At 46.9% G+C, this 22,162-nt stretch overlaps 1 pseudogene; it reads right to left on the minus strand.

The window, feature by feature from the left end:
- Positions 1-2,224: 2,224 nt before the first annotated feature.
- LOC134342147 (zinc finger protein 850-like) lies at positions 2,225-21,674 on the minus strand (annotated as a pseudogene).
- Positions 21,675-22,162: the final 488 nt, after the last annotated feature.

Here is a 22,162-nt window from a genome sequence, read left to right on the forward strand (position 1 = left end):
ACAGTAGTAGTGAGGTCGGAGATGGTATTAAACAGGAAATTAGAAATGTGTGCAATAAAGGAACAGCAGTTATAATGGGTGACTTCAATCTACATGTAGATTGGGTGAACCAAATTGGTAAAGGTGCTGAGGAAGAGGATTTCTTGGAATGTATGCGGGATGGTTTTTTGAACCAACATGTCGAGGAACCAGCGAGAGAGCAGGTTATTCTAGACTGGGTTTTGAGCAATGAGGAAGGGTTAATTAGCAATCTTGTCGTGAGAGGCCCCTTGGGTAAGAGTGACCATAATATGGTGGAATTCTTCATTAAGATGGAGAGTGACATAGTTAATTCAGAAACAAAGGTTCTGAACTTAAAGAGGGGTAACTTTGAAGGTATGAGACGTGAATTAGCTAAGATAGACTGGCAAATGACACTTAAAAGGATTGATGGTGGATATGCAATGGCAAGCATTTAAAGGTTGCATGGATGAACTACAACAATTGTTCATCCCAGTTTGGCAAAAGAATAAATCAAGGAAGGTAGTGCACCCGTGGCTGACAAGAGAAATTAGGGATAGTATCAATTCCAAAGAAGAAGCATACAAATTAGCCAGAAAAAGTGGCTCACCTGAGGACTGGGAGAAATTCAGAGTTCAGCAGAGGAGGGCAAAGGGCTTCATTAGGAAGGGGAAAAAAGATTATGAGAGATAACTGGCAGGGAACATAAAAACTGACTGTAAAAGCTTTTATAGATATGTAAAAAGGAAAAGACTGGAAAAGACAAATGTAGGTCCCCTACAGACAGAAACAGGTGAATTGATTATGGGGAGCAAGGACATGGCAGACCAATTGAATAATTACTTTGGTTCTGTCTTCACTAAGGAGGACATAAATAATCTTCCAGAAATAGTAGGGGACAGAGGGTTCAGTGAGATGGAGGAACTGAGCGAAATACATGTTAGTAGGGAAGTGGTGTTAGGTAAATTGAAGGGATTAAAGGCAGATAAATCCCCAGGGCCAGATGGTCTGCATCCTAGAGTGCTTAAGGAAGTAGCCCAAGAAATAGTGGATGCATTAGTGATAATTTTTCAGAACTCGTTAGATTCTGGACTAGTTCCTGAGGATTGGAGGGTGGCTAATGTAACCCCACCTTTTAAAAAAGGAGGGAGAGAGAAACCGGGGAATTATAGACCGGTTAGCCTAACGTCGGTGGTGGGGAAACTGCTGGAGTCAGTTATCAAAGATGTGATAACAGCACATTTGGAAAGCAGTGAAATGATCGGACAAAGTCAGCATGGATTTGTGAAAGGAAAATCATGTCTGACGAATCTCATAGAATTTTTTGAGGATGTAACTAGTAGAGAGGATAGGGGAGAACCAGTGGATGCGGTATATTTGGATTTTCGAAAGGCTTTTGACAAGGTCCCACACAGGAGATTAGTGTGCAAACTTAAAGCACAGGGTATTGGGGGTAAGGTATTGATGTGGATAGAGAATTGGTTAGCAGACAGGAAGCAAACAGTGGGAATAAACGGGACCTTTGCAGAATGGCAGGCAGTGACTAGTGGGGTACCGCAAGACTCAGTGCTGGGAGCCCAGTTGTTTACGATATATATTAATGACTTGGATGAGGGAATTAAATGCAGCATCTCCAAGTTTGCGGATGACACGAAGCTGGGTGGCAGTGTTAGCTGTGAGGAGGATGCTAAGAGGATGCAGGGTGACTTGGATAGGTTGGGTGAGTGGGCAAATTCATGGCAGATGCAATTTAATGTGGATAAATGTGAAGTTATCCACTTTGGTGGCAAAAATAGGAAAACAGATTATTATCTGAATGGTGGCCGATTAGGAAAAGGGGAGGTGCAACGAGACCTGGGTGTCATTATACACCAGTCATTGAAAGTGGGCATGCAGGTACAGCAGGCGGTGAAAAAGGCGAATGGTATGCTGGCATTTATAGCGAGAGGATTTGAGTACAGGAGCAGGGAGGTACTACTGCACTTGTACAAGGCCTTGGTGAGACCACACCTGGAGTATTGTGTGCAGTTTTGGTCCCGTAATCTGAGGAAAGACATCCTTGCCATAGAGGGAGTACAAAGAAGGTTCACCAGATGGATTCCTGGGATGGCAGGACTTTCATATTAAGAAAGACTGGATGAACTGGGCTTGTACTCGTTGGAATTTAGAAGATTGAGGGGGGATCTGATTGCAACGTATAAAATACTAAAGGAATTGGACAGGCTAGATGCAGGAAGATTGTTCCCGACGTTGGGGAAGTCCAGAACGAGGGGTCACAGTTTGAGGATAAAGGGGAAGCCTTTTAGGACCGAGATTAGGAAAAACTTCTTCACACAGACAGTGGTGAATCTGTGGAATTCTCTGCCACAGGAAACAGTTGAGGTCAGTTCATTGGCTATATTTAAGAGGGAGTTAGATATGGCCCTTGTGGGTTACAGGGATCGGGGGTATGGAGGGAAGGCTGGTGCAGGGTTCTGAGTTGGATGATCAGCCATAAATGGTGGTGCAGGCTCGAAGGGCCGAATGGCCTACTCCTGCACCTATTTTCTATGTTTCTATGTAACTGGGGATACATCAAGCAGCATCCACCCGAACAAGATTTCTTAAGTTTGGCTGGGCTGGGGGGCTATCACACCCTATATTAAGCTGCTAGCCAAAGCGAGAGTTACATAAGGTTAGAATACTCAGTGAATCGCTTCCCACATTCACAGCAGGCGAACAGCCTCTCCCCAGTGTGAACTCAATGGTGCACATTCGGTGGAGATGGCTGAGAGAATCTCTTCCCGAAGTCTGAGCAGGTGATCAGCCTCTACCCAGTGTGAACTCGCTGGTGTTTCTGTAGGTTTGATGACCGAGTGAATCCCTTCCCACACAATGAGCAGGTGAATGGCCTCTCCCCTGTGTGAACACGCTGGTGTCTCTGTAGATGAGACGACCGAGTGAATCCCTTCCCACACACTGAGCAGGTGAATGGCCTCTCTCCAGTGTGAACTCGCTGGTGACTCAGTAGTTGAGATGACGAAGTGAATCCCTTTCCACAGTCTGAGCAGGTGAACGGCCTCTCTCCAGTGTGAACTCGCTGATGTAGGTTCAGTTGAGATGACTTAGTGAATCCCTTCCCACAGACTGAGCAGGTGAACGGTCTCTCCCCAGTATGAACTGATTGGTGTGCCTGTAGTTCGGTTGACCGAGTGAATCCCTTCCCACAGACTGAGCAGGTGAACGGCCACTCCCCAGTATGAACTGATTGGTGTGCCTGTAGTTCGGATGACTGAGTAAATCCCTTCCCACAGTCTGTGCAGGTGAACGGCCGCTCCCCACTGTGAACTCGCTCATGTCTCTGTAGGGTGTGTGACCTGGTGAATCCCTTCCCACAGACAGAGCAGGTGTACTTCCGCTCCCCACTGTGAACTAGCTGGTGTGCCATCAGGGAGGATGATTGAGTGAATCCCTTCCCACAGTCTGAGCAGGTGAACGGTCTCTCCCCAGTGTGAACTCGCTGATGTACCTTCAGTTCAGATGACTGAGTGAATCCCTTCCCACAGTTTGAGCAGGTGATCGGCTGCTCCCCAGTGTGAACTCGCTGGTGTACCTTCAGTTCAGATGACTGAGTGAATCCCTTCCCACAGTCAAAGCAGGTGAACGGCTCTCCCCAGTGTGAACTCGCTGATGTACCTTCAGTTTGGATGACAAAGTGAATCCCTTCCCACACACTGAGCAGATGAATGGCCTCTCCCCAGTGTGAATTCGCTGATGTACCTTCAGTTCAGATGACTGAATGAATCCCTTCCCACAGTCTGAGCAGGTGAATGGCCTCTCCCCAGTGTGAACTCGCTGGTGTACCTTCAGTTGAGATGACGAAGTGAATCCCTTCCCGCAGTTTGAGCAGGTGAACGGCCGCTCCCCAGTGTGAACTCGCTGATGTACCTTCAGTTCAGATGACTGAGTGAATCCCTTCCCACAGACTGAGCAGGTGAATGGCCTCTCCCCAGTGTGAACTCGCTGGTGTACCTTCAGTTGAGATGACGAAGTGAATCCCTTCCCACAGTCTGAGCAGGTGAACGGCCGCTCCCCAGTGTGAACTCGCTGATGTACCTTCAGTTCAGATGACTGAATGAATCCCTTCCCACAGACTGAGCAGGTGAATGGCCTCTCCCCAGTGTGAACTCGCTGATGTCTCTGTAGGGTGGATGACTCAGTGAATCCCTTCCCACAGACTGAGCAGGTGAACGGCCTCTCCCCAGTGTGAACTCGCTGATGTACCTTCAGTTGGGATGAGCAAGTGAATCCCTTCCCGCAGTTTGAGCAGGTGAACGGCCGCTCCCCAGTGTGAACAGATGAGTGTACTTGTAGGTGGGATGATCGAATGAATCCCTTCCCACACACTGAGCAGGCAAATGGCCTCTCCCCAGTGTGAACTCGCTGGTGTCTCCGTAGGACACATGATGAAGTGAATCCCTTCCCACAGTCTGAGCAGGTGAACGGCCTCTCCCCAGAGTGAACTCGCTGGTGTACCCTCAGTTCAAATGACTGAGTGAATCCCTTCCCGCAGTTTGAGCAGGTGAACGGCCGCTCCCCAGTGTGAACAGATGAGTGTACTTGTAGGTGGGATGATCGAATGAATCCCTTCCCACACACTGAGCAGGCGAATGGCCTCTCCCCAGTGTGAACTCGCTGGTGTACCTTCAGTTGAGATGACGAAGTGAATCCCTTCCCACAGTCTGAGCAGGTGAACGGCCGCTCCCCAGTGTGAACTGACTGGTGTCTCAGTAGGTGAGATGAATTAGTGAATCCCTTCCCACAGTCCGAGCAGGTGAACGGCCGCTCCCCGGTGTGAACTGACTGGTGTCTCAGTAGGTGAGATGAATTAGTGAATCCCTTCCCACAGTCCGAGCAGGTGAATGGCCGCTCCCCGGTGTGAACTCGCTGGTGAGCCATTAGTTCAGATGACCGAGTGAATCCTTCCCCACAAATTCAGCAGATGACCAGCCTCTGCCCAGGGTGAACTGACCGGTGTGTCCACAGGTGGGATGACCAACTGAATCCCTTCTCACACACAGAACAGGTGAATGGCCTTGTCCAGTGTGAACTTGCTGATATATCTTCAATTGAAATGACTGACTGAATCCATTTCCTCTGTCTGATCGAATGAATGGGTTCCCCCCTGTGCAAATTGACGGGCGTGCCAGTCGGTCAGATGATCGAGTGAATCCCTCCCCACAGTCTGAGCAGGAAGGATGATCGAGTGAATCCCTTGCTCCACTTCTTAAATATCTGGACAGAGACAGCAAAATTGGCGTGTTGTGTTCGAGATTCCTGTAGACAAATTCCTTGTCATTATTAACTTGTAAAAAGATTTACAAAATCCATCAATCAGTGTTGGACAACCTTTCAGATGAGGTCACTTGAGTTGTCAAAGTGTATTCTCACATCACACTATTACAGTGAAGTTCAACCCAAGTAGGAGAGCAAAATCATCTTCTAACTGGGCACAGAGCTAGTATCTGGAATGACCAACATATTCTCTGATGCTCTTCCTGTCTTAATAAGAATGGGACATTTCTGCCATCTCCAATCTGTGACCTGTCTCAGTAGGACTCTCTGCATTGGTATTATTCCCTGTTCCCACTGAGCTGCATGGGTTCCTGTCCCCACAGTAACTGAAATACTCTGAAATAGCCAGTAGGGCATTCCACGCACCCACCACTCTCTGGGTAAAAAACTTACCCCTGACATCCCCTCGGTATCTATTTCAAAGCACCTTAAAACTATACCCCCTCGTGTTAGCTATTTCAGCCCTGGGTAAAAACCTCTGGCTATCTAAACGATCAATGCCCCTCATCATCTTATACACCTAAAAAAGGCTCTAAACATAAACAAGGAAATTATACATTGCTTTGAGGATTTGTTAGAAATACACAAAATTATGACGGTAGAGATAGGGTAATTGCAAGCAGCTGTTTCCACTGAGGTTGGGTGGGATGACGACCAGAGGTCATGGGTAAGTGGGGAAGGTGAAAATTTAATGGGAACATTTGTAAAAGCTCTTTACTGAAATGGTCGTGAGAGTGTGGAATGAGATGTCAGCACAAGTGGTGAATATGAGCTCGGCTTTACCATCTAAAAGAAGTTTGTTTGGGAGCCTGGATGGTAGGGGCATGCAGGGCGAAGGTCCTGGTGCAGGTAGTTGATTAGACAGCTTAAATGTTTTTTCGGCATCGACTAGATGGGCCAAATAGCTTGTTTCTGTCCTGAACCTCTCCATGTTTCTATGACAGAGAAGCTGGACAAACTTGTTTGGAGGGAAAAGGCAGGAGTGACAACGGAGCAGCAATGGCTGGAGTTTCTGGGAGCAATTCGGAAGCTGAGTGATCGATACATCCCAAAGAAGTGGAAGCATTGGAAAAGCAGGACACAACCGTGGCTAAAATGAGAAGCCAAGGCCAACATAAAAACCAAAGAGAGGGCAAACAAAAGAGGAAAAACTATTGGGAAGCTTTTAGAAACCAACAGAAGACTAGTAAAAAAATGTCAGATGAGCTCAGGGTGTGGAATTATGATATTGTAGTCATTAATGAGTCTTGTTAGCACCCAATAGTCTGAGGTATTTAGAGGGATAAAATATCTGAGGCCTCAATATCTCCTGAAAACCAAGGTCTGTACACCAGTTCTTTCAACAATATCTTTCAACTTTTATTTTGGCAGGCACATCCAAACTCTACACCCTCAAAATTTCACTTCTGAAGGCCTCCCACTTACAAGTACTCCTTTACCAGAAAACAGCCTGTCATAAATCACACTTGTTAGATCCTTTCTGATACCATAAAAATTGACCTTTCTCTAATTTGGAATCTCAACCCATGGTCCAGACCTCCCTTTTGCCATATTTACTTTGAATCTCATGGCATTATGATCACTAATTTCTGTCACCAGCCCTGGATCAATTCCTAACAGCACCTTGCACACTTCTACGTCAGGAATTCTACTTACTGATTAAGGGCACATTTGACAAACTCTACCCCATCTAGTCCTTTTACAGTATGGGAGTCCCAGTCAATATATGAAAGTTAAAATCACTCAATGAATCAACCTTTGTTTCCTGGCATGGTCTGCGATCTCTCTACAAATTTGTTCCTCTAAATCCCTCAGACTGTTGAGTGCAACCAAGTACCAATAATGGCTACAATATCATAATTCCCTGTCCTGAGCTCATCTGGCTTTCCTACGATGCTTCTTGCACTGTGATATACACAGCTCAGCACATTCATCACACCATGCTCAACCATTTGATTGCTGACTCTATCTGAGGTCTGAACAACATCTGACTGGTGTCAAGAAAACAACCTCTCCCTCTTTGTCACAAAAAAAAGGAGCTGATTGTGGACTACAAGAGGAATGGAGACAGGCTAACCCCTATTGACATCAGTGGATCCGGGGTTGAGAGGGTGAACAGCTTTAAGTTCCTCAGCATAAACATCACCGAGGATCTCACATGGTCTGTACATACCGACTGTGTTGTGAAAAGAGCACAACAGCACCTCTTTCACCTCAGATGGTTGAAGAGGTTTGGGATGGGGCCCCAAATCCAAAGAACTTTCTACAGGGATATAATTGAGGCCATCCTGACTATCTGCATCACTGCCTGTTACGGAAATTGTACTTCCCTAAATCACAGGACCCTGCAGAGAGTGGTGCGGACAGCCCAGCGCACCTGTAGATGTGAACTTTCTACAATTCAGGACATTTACAGAGACAGGTGTGTGAAAAGGGCCCAAAGGATATTGGGGACCCAATTCACCACAACCAGCAACTGTTCCTGCTGCTACCGTCCAGGAAACGGTGCCACAGCAAAGGCCCATCTTCCACCAGGCCATCAGACTGATCAATTCATGCTGATACAATTGCATTTCTATGATATATTGGCTATTCTATGTGTAAACTATCTATTGTAAATTACGAAAATTACACATTGCACATTTAGATGGAGACGAACCGTAAAGATTTCCACTCCTCTTGTATATGAAGGACGTATGTAATAAAGTCAATTCAATTCAATTCACCCTCCCCACTACCTGTCCTGTCATTCTGGCTCCCATTCCCCCTACAACTTATTTTAACCACATCACCCTCTCCCCACACTAGCACTAGCAAGCCTTACCACTAGGATATTAGACCCCTCTTGTTCTGTTCCCCTAACCAACGAATCCCCTATCACCCTTTTGACTTTTCTCTGCCAGGGAATCCCCACCAACAGTTTCTAAAGTGGTCCACCTGCTGTTGTGTGGGATGGCAACAAGATTACTCTGCGATGGCTATTTAACATAATCCCCTTTCCCGACTCTCACCCAGTTTCCTGTGTCCTGCACCTTGGGTGTAACTCACCTCTCTTCATGTCATATCTATCACCCACTCCAACTCCTGGATGATCCGAAATTCATCCATTTCAAGTTCCAACTCCTTAAAGTGCAGGGTTACAAGCTGCAGCTGGATGCACATCTTGTAGGTGAGAGCATCAGGGACACTGGAGATCTCCCCACCTTCCCACCAATGTCCCCTCTAATTTGTAATGACCAGTGTGCACATAAATCGTCTACTGTGCATTTTTTTACCCAGGAAAAAGATTTGTGAATGTTGAATGCAGCGCTGACTAAGAAATTGGGGAACAAAATGTGGCCACTGGTGGGGGGGGGGGGGATGTGGAACCTGGGATATTATCTCATGTGAACAAGCAGGAAATTTCCTATGGATAAAGAACTGTGGAAAGAAGTGGAAATTGTTGAGAAGGGAATGGAAGGAAAAGGCAGATGTAAAGTGGAACAGTATATGATCAGCAAGTTGGAGGAATAATGCATGTGACAAAGGGATAGAGGAATGTACCGCAGAAGGAACGCCAAAGGTTGGGAGATGCTAAAAGCGGAGCGTGATTGGGTGGATGGGCACCGAAAACAAGAGCAGGAAAAACAACGTAAGCAAACCAAGACCTAGATAGGAGAGAAGGGCAGGAACGTCAGTCTGAAGCTCAAACTGATAGGGAAACAAGGGATCCTGAACCCATGTCTGGCATACTGACCCTGTTTGAGGACAGTGACCGTGATGAGGAGTGGGCACCCATCGTAACCCTCACCTTACCAGGGGCCAAGTGCACCCAGTGCTCTCAAACCCCAATCCTCCCAGTACTCAGATACGGTGGCCGCTCGGGTAAAACAGCAGTGGCAAGGAAGGGGAAATCCCTATACCCTGAGATCCAGATAGGAAATACCAAGGATTATTCCGAGCAGGGAGGGAAGAATGCAATAAAACTGCAGAGTTAATGGCTCCACAATGACAACTGCCCACCCAAATGCTGCCTAATCCACGAGCAGGAGGAAGGACAGCTTTCAGTGATTCCTGTGTATGCACTCTGGAAGCCTCATACTGGATACTGCAAGTTGCTAAAATTCCAGTTCCGTTTATGATTGCTACGGGGAGAACCACATCCACTCTCGGTCAGGAAATAGTATCAGAAAAGGGATTCCAGCTATCAGACGCAACAATCACTCTGTCTGCGTTTGAAGGCACGGAACGTACATATTCATGTGCCCAGCCACTGCAGGTGGAAATCCAGGGGAACCAGAGTGAGGTTTCAATTACAGTCACCACCAGTCTGGGGTGTAATCTAGCAGGGAGAGACTTGCTGTCTGTTGAAAGTCGAGATTCTATGCACAGGTAAGGGTATCACCCTGGGACTAGCGAACAACCAACACCTTTTCCAATTTCCAACGCCCCAGTGGTGGGCACTTAATCTGGAATCCACTGCATTTGAACCCCTTCTGTCAGCGGTCGACCCCCATGTGACCCCGTGCTATGACCCTACGGGGTGCTGAACTGAGGAGACCAATATTATGCACCCTTCGAGGGACAGAGGTTCCCAGTCTCGGTGATTGGAAAGGTTAAAGGAAGAGAGGGCAGTGCATTACTGGCCGAAGTTCCGGATTTCCTTTGGCGACAGACAGGACTGGTTGTTCCCCATACCACCATTAGGTTTTGCCCTAGGTTCAAGCCAAAGAGCCTAGGGCTCCTTGTCTACACCTGACAAAACAAACCTCCAGCACCGAGGGAGACCAGCAAGACCTGGCCACGGGCCAACTCCGATAATGGAAGGAGTCAGAGGTGAAGAGGGGACATCTGGTAAGACATCCTTTTAATATTGACCGAACCCAGGATGCTGTACCCCATCTATGGGCAATTTCAGGCCATGAAGTTGGCCACACCAACTGCTCTCCCCCCCCGCCCCCGTCCGGATCACCGTGAAAGAAGGACAGACTGTGCTATCCATTCCACAATACCCCCTCAAGGCCGAGGCAATGTTTTATGTGGATGGAAGCTCTTTTGCGGATCCAGCAGAGAAACAATGTTCTGGCTATGCGACAGTGATGGACAGTGAAGTAATTGAGCAGTCGTCTTTTGAAACAGTTGTCTCCGCCCAGAAGGCTGAGCTGTTTCACTCGTGCCTGTATCCTAGCAACAGACTAAAGTGCAAACGTTTACACAGACTGCCGTTATACATTTGAAATTGTACATGACTACGGGGCTCTCTGGGAAAATGGGGGTTCCTGACTTCTTCTGGCCACCCCATTAGTAATGCTACCTTTGTAAACAACTTACTCACTGCTCCACAGATACCTCTAGTTTTGGCCATTATTAAATGTGCAGCCCACACCCGCATGTCCGACCGGGTCACTAAAGGCAACGCTTTAGCAGGTAAGACAGTGAAAAGTGCGTCACAATCCTCAGTAATTGCAGTCCCCTCGGGTTCCCGTCAAACAACCCTCCGTGACTGAAGCAGAACGGGTTTGCCAGACATGCGGGAGGTACATACTTTTCAGGGGGACGCCTCTGAGGAGGAGTGCAAACTGTGGTCCCAGATGGGGTGCCAGAAAGACCCCGACCCAGATTTTTGGATCACCCCAGTGGGACAGGTTTGTGTTCCGACACAGTTTTTAATGAATATTGGTTGATTATATACATAATTGTACATGCCTCGGAAAGGAGGGAATGGTTGGTAACCTGTATCCTGAACATCAGGTACGACTCCCTTGCTAGGTGGACCTTTTTCGTGTCTACAAGTTGATTTTATTGAATTGGCCAGAGTACATTGCAATAGATACTGCTTAGTTATTACAGATGTGTTTAATAGATGGATTGAAGCTATTCCAAACACCAATAATACTGCCAAAAAATAAACTGCAGATGCTGGGGTCAAAGCAACACTCACAACACGCTGGAGGAACTCAGCAGGTCGGGCAGCATCCATGGAAAAGATCGGTCAACGTTTCGGGCCGGAACCCTTCGTCAGGACGTTTCGGGCCGGAACGTTGACCGATCTTTTCCACGGATGCTGACCAACCTGCTGAGTTCCTCCAGTGTGTTGTGACTGTTACCAATAATAATACTATGACTGTTGTGAAGGTATTATTATGGGAAATAATTTCCAGGTACTTGCAATAATTGCCAGAGATGCTGAGATCTGACAATGGCCCACACTTTGTGGCGAAAGTAAACCAAGAGATATATACCAAACTAGTTATCAAGCAATAATTCCACTATGTACACCACCCACGGGCCGCTGGCATAGTGGAGAGAGCCAATGGCACTCTGAAGAGTAAATTGGCCAAACTAACAGCAGAGACTGGACTCACTTGGTTGAAGGTCTTACCGTTAGCCCTATTCCACATGAGGGTTACCCCTCAGGGGAAAACAGGGCTGTCACCAGCTGAAATCATTTATGGACGGCCCATGAGGATACACTGGGGACCAAGACCTGGTGTACCATTGCTCCCAGAAAGTCTTCCAGCAAAATTGGATATGCATTGTGACAAAATACCAAGTTATCAGAAGATTGATGCCGATAAGAAGGACAATGGGGGGAACATTCAGGAATGTTAATGGGGGATGAGAGAGATTAACGAAAAGGAGACACAGTTCCGAGTATTGTCAAGACGGTTGCTTTGAACCTGAAACTGTTTGAAGTTTGATGGACAGGCGATACCCCAGCAGGGGGATAAAAGGAACAGGTTCGCTAAGGCAAAGGACACCACGACACGACGAGACAACGAGAACCTGGAAGTGCGTTGTGCCCCCACAAGTTGGTGATAGTTTTGGAGGTCTGGTCACGGGACCAGCCAGAGACGCACAGGGTGGAAAGGTAGGAGTCGGCGGGAACCTGGTGTGTGTGTCCACCCTTGCCTGGGTGCCGGATTCACCGCAGAGGAACGATCGTATCTGGAATGGAGGGGTCACAGTTGGTGACCTCAGAAGACATTACAAAGGGCTCGCCCGAAAGCTAACTGCGAGGAATACCGAAGGTCTGTTTGGAATCCGATTTGAATATTCATTCGCTTTCGCTCTCTCTCTCCTCCACAACAGCGATTACTGCGAACTGAACTGAACTAAATTGAACTGAACTTTGCATCACTTGAAACTGATCATTTACCGCTAGACTGTGATAGAGCTTGATTGATCCTATTGTCCTAGTTCTGTGTGCATGTGTGTTTTATCATTGCTAAACTGTTGCATTTATATCCTTTTGATTAGAGTACTGTGTTGCTGATTTCTTTAATAAAACTTTCTTAGTTCCAGTAATCCAGACTCCAACTGAGTGGTCCACTTCTGCTGGTTTGGCAACCCAGTTACGGGGTACGTAACAGCATTCTCTAGGGGAAGAGATGGGGAAATACAGATGCCAACTAACCAAAATTTTCCAAGCATTACATTCACAGGTACGACAGGCTTGCAAGGAAGAGAACTACCCCGCAGAGAGGAGTGACTATCCCACCATAGAACCTGGGGATTTTGTCCTGATCAAGAACTGGGATAGAGGAAACTCGGACCTCAGTGGAGAGGACCGTATCAGGTGTTACTGACCACTCCCACGGCTGTGAAACTGAAGGGGCAATCTCGGTGGATACATCGAACATCGAACAGACGACAAACATGTTCCTGAAGGAGCAGAGTAGAAGGACTCTCTCGGACAAAAGGAAAATGTATTGGCTGATAGTGGTGTTTGTCTTCATGTCTTTGAGAGGGCTCACCCCAGCATCCGGGGGCCCCCGTGTTAACTCTCTGTCTCTCTGTCACACGTATGCCAAACAGGTAGAACTAGGGGCCTGCTGGGTTTGTGCCAAAATTCCACAGCGTGGTAAATCTATGATTCCAATGTCAGTAATCCCGCTCAACCAGAGTGAGGAACTCTCAGCCTGGGCTTTCTTAAACAACACCCGGGGAAGAGGGGTGAGGAGCTATGTTCCAGTCAGAGATGACTGTGGCTGTCAGTGTTTTGAGAGATGGTATCTCAGGCCCCCACCAAACGGAACTTCCTATACTGGGAAACATGCATCCTGGCCATACTTGCAGGTGCCCAGCAGAGGAGAGGAATAACTGAGACTGAGCGATTTTGGATGATCACTTTTCTCTCCTATGGAGTAGCCAGGAATTCACGAGAGATAATCAATCTGGCTGCAGCACTTGAGGAGCTGGCCACAATACTGCAGGGGCCCTGACAGAAACACAGGCCCAAGTAACAGAAATATCCACTGACATGTTTGCAAGCTGGCAAACAATCCTACAGAGTCGTATGGCTTCAGATTTTATCCTGGCTGAGAAAGGGGGAACCTGTGCTATTATTGACACAGAATGCTGCACCTATATCCCTGATGAGTCTACTAACATTACATCTCTCTCTGACCACACTGCCAAGGAGACTGCAGCATTAAGAAAGTTGGACAGGATTTACATGGGTTCACCGAAGGGTCAAAATGATGGTCTTCGAAGGCCTGTTCAGTCATATGTGGAGCATGATATTGCATTATGGCCTAATAATTCTACATGTCATTGTTATAATTACTGTTGTGCGCTGTTATTACCCACTGATGTGTCAATGCTGTACTCAGTTGCTTTCTCTGTGAAAAATTACTGCTTTGTTGATCATGTAATGATCAAAAGGAGGGAATGATAAATTATGTAAAAGGATTAACACGTCGTTAAACAATAGCAGTCTGTTTTTCTGAAAGAAACTGCTGATGATCAACAGATGTGCTAAGCCATGCTGAGCCATATTTCTTCTTGAGGGTAGCTAGCTAGGGTTTCAGGATGCTTATCTCCTTGTGCACTCATGTGTAGAGATAGGACAGCTTCAGTCTGTTCTGTGTGTGTAAGACATTATGACTATTTTGTAATTTGTCTTTAGCAAATAACTTTGGCTCCAGCCTGTCTTGTGTGGGGTGTATCTGGACGGATATATCTGTGGTGTAAGGGGAATTGTTAGTCAGTTAGTGGATTGGGCAGGAACAGTCATGGACTGTTCCTGTTTGAGCGAATAACTGAATAGCCCCGGGTGCTTGGAATAAAGAGTTTGTACTTATACGATCACTGAGTGGCTTTATCCAGATTCGACTTCCACAGAATGGGCGTGGTTTTAAAGGGCTGGGCTGCTGGAAGCACATCACCAGACCTGGAGTGATTGCAGCTGGGTCTGACAGAGGCATAACTGGTTCCTCTGGGAACATTCAGTCTCACCCCAACTATTTCCTACCATCCTTTGTACAAGTATGCAATGTCTAAAGGACCAGTGTTTGAGTAAATGAGACTCACCAAACTTTCCCCTGACTGAATCACTGGATCCTCCGAGTCAGATGGGTTCTCTCCAGTTGATGCTCTCAACCCTTGGGCTGGATCACTTGTTGCTGTTCCCTCGTCTTCAGTCGTGGTTTGCTTCCAGTTGGGGTTTTTCTTCCAATAAATCTCTCACCGCAGGTCTAACTTTAACGTGAAAGATAATGAAGCACAATAACAATAAAAAGGAGAAAAAAACATTTCTGCTTAATGTTACTAAGAACAAAACTCACTGAAGTTTAAACATTGAAGGCAGATATAATGATCTCAGTGAACAATCTATTATTGTCCCTCACACATCACAAAACGATGTGGGATAAGAACAACCCATCATTCAGTCACGGTAAGACATAAGTCACAGGAACAGAATTAAGTGATTCAATCCATCTGGTCTGCCTCACCACTCAACCATGGCTGATTTTTATTCCAACATCATATTCCTGCCTTCCTCCTGTAACCCCGAAGTTACTTAGAAATCATGAATATATTAATCTCTGTCAAAAATACACCCAAATGGCAGCCTCAACCAAAATCTGTGGCAACAAATCCCACAGATCCGACATCTTTTGGCCAAAAAATTTTTCTCATGTCAGTTTTAAAGGGAAGCATCTTTATTCTGAGACTGTGCTGTCAGATCACAGACTCTCCGTCTAATGGAAACATCCTCTCCATGTCCACTGTATCCAGGCTTTTCAGCATTCGGGAGGTTTACTTGACCATACATCTCTCTACCACCCCAACCGTCCCTCCGAACTCCATCGAGCACAGGCCCAGAACCATGAAATTCTCCTCATACATAATGCCCATCATTCCTGAGATTATTCTTGTAAACCTTGTTTGCAACAACCGTACAAACACATTTCCAGGAATAATAGACAAATTGGTACCAGGATAATTTAGGGGGAAATGTTGTGCTTTCTTTACTGTTCTACTGTTACATACCTTGTGGGTATCTTGTGACTGTCTTATGACCATGATGTAATGGAGTATCTTGTGAGCACGATGTAATCGTGTTGTTTTGGTGGGGTCAAGTAATTTTCCCACCAGTGTGAGGTCATGTGATGACCTGTTCCAACAGGTGTACATGGGGAAACCCCTGTTGTTACAGAGTTAGTTCGTCAGTTACTCCATCAGTTAGTTTTGCTGCGTAATCATCTCATTATGCAGTTTTGTTTCAAAGCGAAGTTCTATTTTCTATTTTAAGGTAAAACCGTTGTGCTGGCAGTTTCGCCAATCGCTGCCAGGTTTTGTTTGTTTACCTTTGCAGTCTAGTATCGGAGAGTGAAGACCTTTACCAAACTACAGGAACCTGAAGGATTGAGTAAAGGTGGTGTCGTTTGGCGGTTTCATAAAAGATCGACCTTATGGAATCTTCATTCAGAATTAGTGACCTGCATCTGAGATAACCCCTGCAAGCTCAGGAAAGGTTTGTGCAGTGTTCACCATCCAGAAAAAGGTCAGTTCCTTTAAGCTGTTTTATTTCCTTTGACGTGAATCCTTTGGACAGAATCAGCAGTAACGTCACATCTTTGAAGAAATCCGTTTCCAGAGAAGTCTCTCCTTATTGACTGCGTAAATCACTTGGACTTTCAAATTTACCACTTTAAGACTGTGTTCGAATTTACCTCTTCAAGAACTGTTCCAGAGTTTGGCTGTTTGTTAAATTGCCATATAGCAGTTAACTTCCGGTTAAGTTAGTCGTTAGTTTACTTTTCACAATTGTTGAGCAGAGTTTAATAAATGTTTCAGTTTGTTTATGAAACCTGTCTCAATTCTATATTCATAGTTGCCGACCACATAACACTACGATCACAAAACAAGCCATTTCCATTTCCAAGTTAAACCAGGTTTATTTCAGGAAATATAAACCAGTCCAGAGTGAATGTAATAAAAAGAAACTGGAATTACCAGAAACACTCAGCAGGTAAGGAATAGCTTTGGGGACAGGAACACACTTTACAATTCAGGTTAATAATGTTTCATCAGAATGACTTCAAACATTTTCAGTTTTTAGTGCCAATCTCCAGCAACTTGAGATTCTGTCTGATTTCCACCGAGTGACAGACAGGGGGGATTTCCAAACACAGTTTGAACACCAAACTCATGGGTCTATTTCTACTGCTGTAAACACGGAATAGCCCTTTTACTCATAGCCTCTCCTCAGATTAGCAGTCATTGCTTCCAAAGGAACTCCAGAAATAAACATCTGATCCCAGACCAGAAATACTCGCTCAACACCTCATAAACCCAAGCAGCTCGATGCCCGGGTCCATTTTACCTGGAGCAAAAACTGTGATATCCCAGGATCCAACCTCACACAGCTGAACCTGCCACTCACTGACCCTGAAAATCTCACACATCATCCTCCCACCCCATCTCACACTGGATAGTGCAATCTGGGACTTCCACACAACCAATGTCCAGCTGCTTGAAATTTCTGCTTCATTGCAGAAGGACGACCATCCAGCCCCATCTGTAGAAGCACTAACCAAAGTCAAAACCAAAACAGTAACAGTTCCATATGCCTGGAATGTAGATCACAGGACTCTCCCAGTACTCTTTGCTGCCAGGAAAATGCTGCAGTGTGTAAGCCAGTCATAGTTCAAAAACCAGCACCTCCACACTAATGCACAACACAACTGGTACCTGATGACCCTCTGGCATTCCAGCTAACAAAAACTGATTCTGGAAATAACTCAGCGAGGCCAAAGGTGCAAAAGAACACTTCACAATAACAACAAGGGTTAGAAGATTGCTGATATATAACATTGAGGAGGTGGGACACAGGGTGGACCGAGGTTGACCCAGATGGTTGATGTATATCACTGAAGCAGGGCAGTGGGGTGGGGTTTGGAGACTGGACAGAGGTTGACCCAGATGGTTGATGTATATCGCTGAAGCAGGGCAGTGGGGTGGGGTGAGGAGACTGGACAGAGGTTGACCCAGATGGTTGATGTATATCACTGAAGCAGGGCAGTGGGGTGGGGGGGGGGTGAGGAGACTGGACCGAGGTTGACCCAGATGGTTGATGTATATCGCTGAAGCAGGACAGTGGGGTGGGGTGAGGAGACTGGACAGAGGTTGACCCAGATGGTTGATGTATATCACTGAAGCAGGGCAGTGGGGGGGGGGGTGAGGAGACTGGACAGAGGTTGACCCAGATGGTTGATGTATATCGCTGACGCAGGGCAGTGGGGTGGGGTGAGGAGACTGGACCGAGGTTGACCCAGATGGTTGATGTATATCGCTGAAGCAGGGCAGTGGGGTGGGGTGAGGAGACTGGACCGAGGTTGACCCAGATGGTTGATGTATATCACTGAAGCAGGACAGTGGGGGGGGGGGGTGAGGAGACTGGACCGAGGTTGACCCAGATGGTTGATGTACATCACTGAAGCAGGGCAGTGGGGGGGGGGGTGAGGAGACTGGACCGAGGTTGACCCAGATGGTTGATGTACATCACTGAAGCAGGGCAGTGGGGTGGCGTGAGGAGACTGGACAGAGGTTGACCCAGATGGTTGATGTATATCGCTGAAGCAGGGCAGTGCGGTGGGGTGAGGAGACTGGACAGAGGTTGACCCAGATGGTTGATGTATATCGCTGAAGCAGGGCAGTGCGGTGGGGTGAGGAGACTGGACAGAGGTTGACCCAGATGGTTGATGTACATCACTGAAGCAGGGCAGTGGGGGGGTGTGAGGAGACTGGACAGAGGTTGACCCAGATGGTTGATGTACATCACTGAAGCAGGGCAGTGGGGTGGGGTGAGGAGACTGGACAGAGGTTGAACAAGATGGGCAGGGATGAGCACATGGAATCAGGTGGGAGAAGGGATCAAAGACAATCATTGATGGTCCCCCAGCAATACACAGATACTGAATTAATAGTACATACTACTGTATAACAGATCCTAAAATGACAAAGTTAGAACAAACAACAAGAAATTTGCCATATATACTTTGACCCTCACCAAATTTTTATCAACACACCATAGAAAGCTTCTCATCCGGACACTTCACACGTTTCCATGGTAACTACTCTGCCCGTGACTGTGATGAACTCCAGAGACCTTTGGAAACAGATCAGCACATCACAGAAACCCTTCTGCCCCCTCGACTTCCCAGTCCCTCGGTAAAGCAGGCAGTGAAATGAAAGATCCCCACAACCTGGGACGTTCTCCTTTCTCACCCACCCCATTCGGGGAGAAGACAACAGCCTAAAGCTCAGCGACAAATGCGAGGAGCCTCAGGAAGCGAGGCGAGTTGGGGGAAGTTAACGGGACTCAGTGGCCAACATTAGATTTCCCCAACACAACATAGAGGAAACGTAGAACATAGAATAGTACAGCACATTACAGGCCCTTCGGCCCACAATGTTGTGCCGACCCTCAAACCCTGCCTCCCATATAACCCCCCACCTTAAATTCCTTCATATACCTGTCCGGTAGTCTCTTAAACTTCACTGGTGTATCTGCCTCCACCACTGACGCAGGCAGTGCATTGCACACACCAACCACTCTCTGAGTAAAAATCCTTCCTCTAATATCCCCCTTGAACTTCCCACCCGTTACCTTAAAGCCATGTACTCCTGTATTGTGCAATGGTGCCCTGGCTATCCACTCTATCTATTCCTCTTATTATCTTGTACATCTCTATCATGTCTCCTTTCATCCTTCTTCTTTCTAAAGAGTAAAGCCCTAGCTCCCTTAATCTCCGATCACAATCCATACTCTCTAAACTAGGCAGCATCATGGTAAATCTCCTCTGTACCCTTTCCAATGCTTCCACATCCTTCCAATAGTGAGGCGACCAGAAATGGACACAGTACTCCAACTGTGGCCTAACCAGAGTTTTATAGAGCTGCATCATTACATTGCAACTCTTAAACTCTATCCCTTGACTTATGAAAGCTAACATCCCATAAGCTTTCTTAACTACCCTATCTACCTGTGAGGCAACTTTCAGGGATGTGTGGACATTACCCCGAGATCCCTCTGCTCCTCCACACTACCAAGTATCCTGCCATTTACTTTGTACTCTCCCTTGGAGTTTGTCCTTCCAGAGTGTTCCACCTCACACTTCTCGGGGTTGAACTCCATCTGCCACTTCTCAGCCCACTTCTGCATCCTATCAATGTCTCTCTGCAATCTTTGACAATCCTCTATACTATCTACAACACCACCAACCTTTGTGTTGCCGGCAAACTTGCCAACCCACCCTTCTACCCCCACATCCATGTCATTAATAAAAATCATGAAAAGTAGAGATCCCTGAACAGATCCTTGTGGGACACCACTAGTCACAATCCTCCAATCTGAATGTACTCCCTCCACCACCACCCTCTGCCTTCTGCAGGCAAGCCAATTCTGAATCCACCTGGCCAAACTTCCCTGCATCCCATGCCTTCTAACCTTCTGAATAAGCCTACCGTGTGGAACCTTGTCAAATGCCTTACTAAAATCCATGTAGATCACATCCACTGCACTACCCTCATCTATATGCCTTGACACCTCCTCAAAGAACTCTATCAGGCTTATTAGACACGATCTACACTTCCACCTGACTAGATTTTCCACCTCACTTGTCACCCATGGTTCCTTCACCCTACCATTCTTTATCTTCCTCACTGGGACAGATTTATTCCTAACATCCTGCAAGAGATCTCTAAACATCGACCACATGTCCATAGTACATTTCTCTGCAAAAACATCATCCCAATTCCCACCCGCAGGTGTGAGCTTTATAGCCCTTCCCCAATTAAAAATTTTCCTGTCCTCTTTGATTCTATCCTTTTTCATGATAATGTGAAATGCAAGGGAGCGGTGGTCACTGTCCCCCAGATGCTCACCCACTGAGAGATCTGTGACCTGACCTGGTTCATTACCTAATACTAGATCTAGTATGGCATTCACACTGGTTGGCCTGTCCACATACCGTGACAGGAATCCGTCCTGGACACACTTAACAAACTCTGCCCCATCTAAACCCTTGGAACTAATCAGGTGCTAATCAATATTAGGGAAGTTAAAGGCACCCATGATAACAACCCTGTTATTTTTGCACCTTTCCAGAATCTGCCTCTCAATCTGCTCCTCTGTATCTCTGCTGCTACCAGGGGGCCCGGAGAGTCACCACCCATGGGGGAGTGTGAGCACACACCACGTGATCTTGTGTCACAAAGCGGAGGGCGGGGCTAAATAGCCTCACGTGACCTGTTGGCGGGACTTCCATTTCAATTCTGCGGAAAGAGACAGCCTGGGCTCCTGGTTTGGGTCGTTCAATGCAGATTAAGTGAAGTCGACACGTTTCTGACGAGCCCAGATAACTTGGTACTAAATGAGTAATTGGCCCGCCGTTCGGGGCTGACGGCCAACATCAGATCTCCCCGCTCGGGATCGGTCTCAGTACTCACCGATGGGAAAGTGATATCTTCGGTCCGCAGACAGTGATCGCGACCCCCGGCTCCCCGATCAAGGAGGCGATCGTCCCTTCCCGATCCCGCAGACGATCCGCTTCAGCACTGAGCGGCAAGGCAAACACCGTCCATCTGGCGACAGTGAGCATGCGCGAAGAGACTTGCGTCATTCGGAGGGCGGGGCCTCGGGAGCAGACGCGCTGCTGCCCGTCTGCGGTTCAATGGGCGGGGCGAACAGGATCACGTGACCGGTGGGTCCCACAACCCAGGGAGAGACTCCAGCGACCCGCCCGTCACTCTGTGTTATGTACAGCAGCGATAGACCACAAACTCAGTCTGTATTAGTATAAACTACTATCTGTATTAGTATAGAGACAATTAAACAAACTACTCTTCTATACAGAAGTTAACAGTGTTATGCGTTTGTGGCTGCCACACTGTCAAGTTTAGGAACAGTTCTGAAAGTTTCAAGATGGCAAGTTTCAGTTATCCACGGAATGGGGAAATTTGTAAATCCACATTGAAATGCAACGAGAAAGTAATCACAAAGAATTTCACAGATTCTACGCTGGGAAAAGGAAATACAAATCACAGAAGATTTTCAGTCGTCGAGTCGTATTGCAAAGTGTGTGTGTGTGTGTGTGTGTGTCCCTCGCCCTCTCTTTCTCTCTCTTTTCTCTCCTCTCCCTCTCTGTCTCTGTCTCTCTCTCTCTCTCTGTCTCTCTCTGTCTGTCTCTCTCTCTCAGCTCCAGCAGTCAGTGTACTGACGTCATACTCCCGCCTCCTGCAGCCTCTCTCACAGTGACACCCACAGCAAAATGAAACCTCTGATCTCGTAACACTTGCCCCTCACATCTCCTCTCACCTTAAATGTATTAGACATTTCAACACCCAGGAAAAATACATCGTCTGTCTGCTCTATCTATTCCTCTTTTAATCTTATAAATGTCCATCCAGTCTCACCCCAGCCTGCGCCGCTCTGGAGAAAACAACACAAGTTTGTCCAGCCTCTCGTTGCAGCTCTGAACCACCCGATCAATCTGTGCAGTCTCTTTCAGGGAGCTGTGAACTTGGATCCAATATCCCTCTGCTCATCGACACTGTT

The sequence above is a fragment of the Mobula hypostoma genome, unplaced genomic scaffold, assembly GCF_963921235.1.
Source record: "Mobula hypostoma unplaced genomic scaffold, sMobHyp1.1 scaffold_130, whole genome shotgun sequence".
NCBI lineage: Eukaryota > Metazoa > Chordata > Chondrichthyes > Myliobatiformes > Myliobatidae > Mobula > Mobula hypostoma.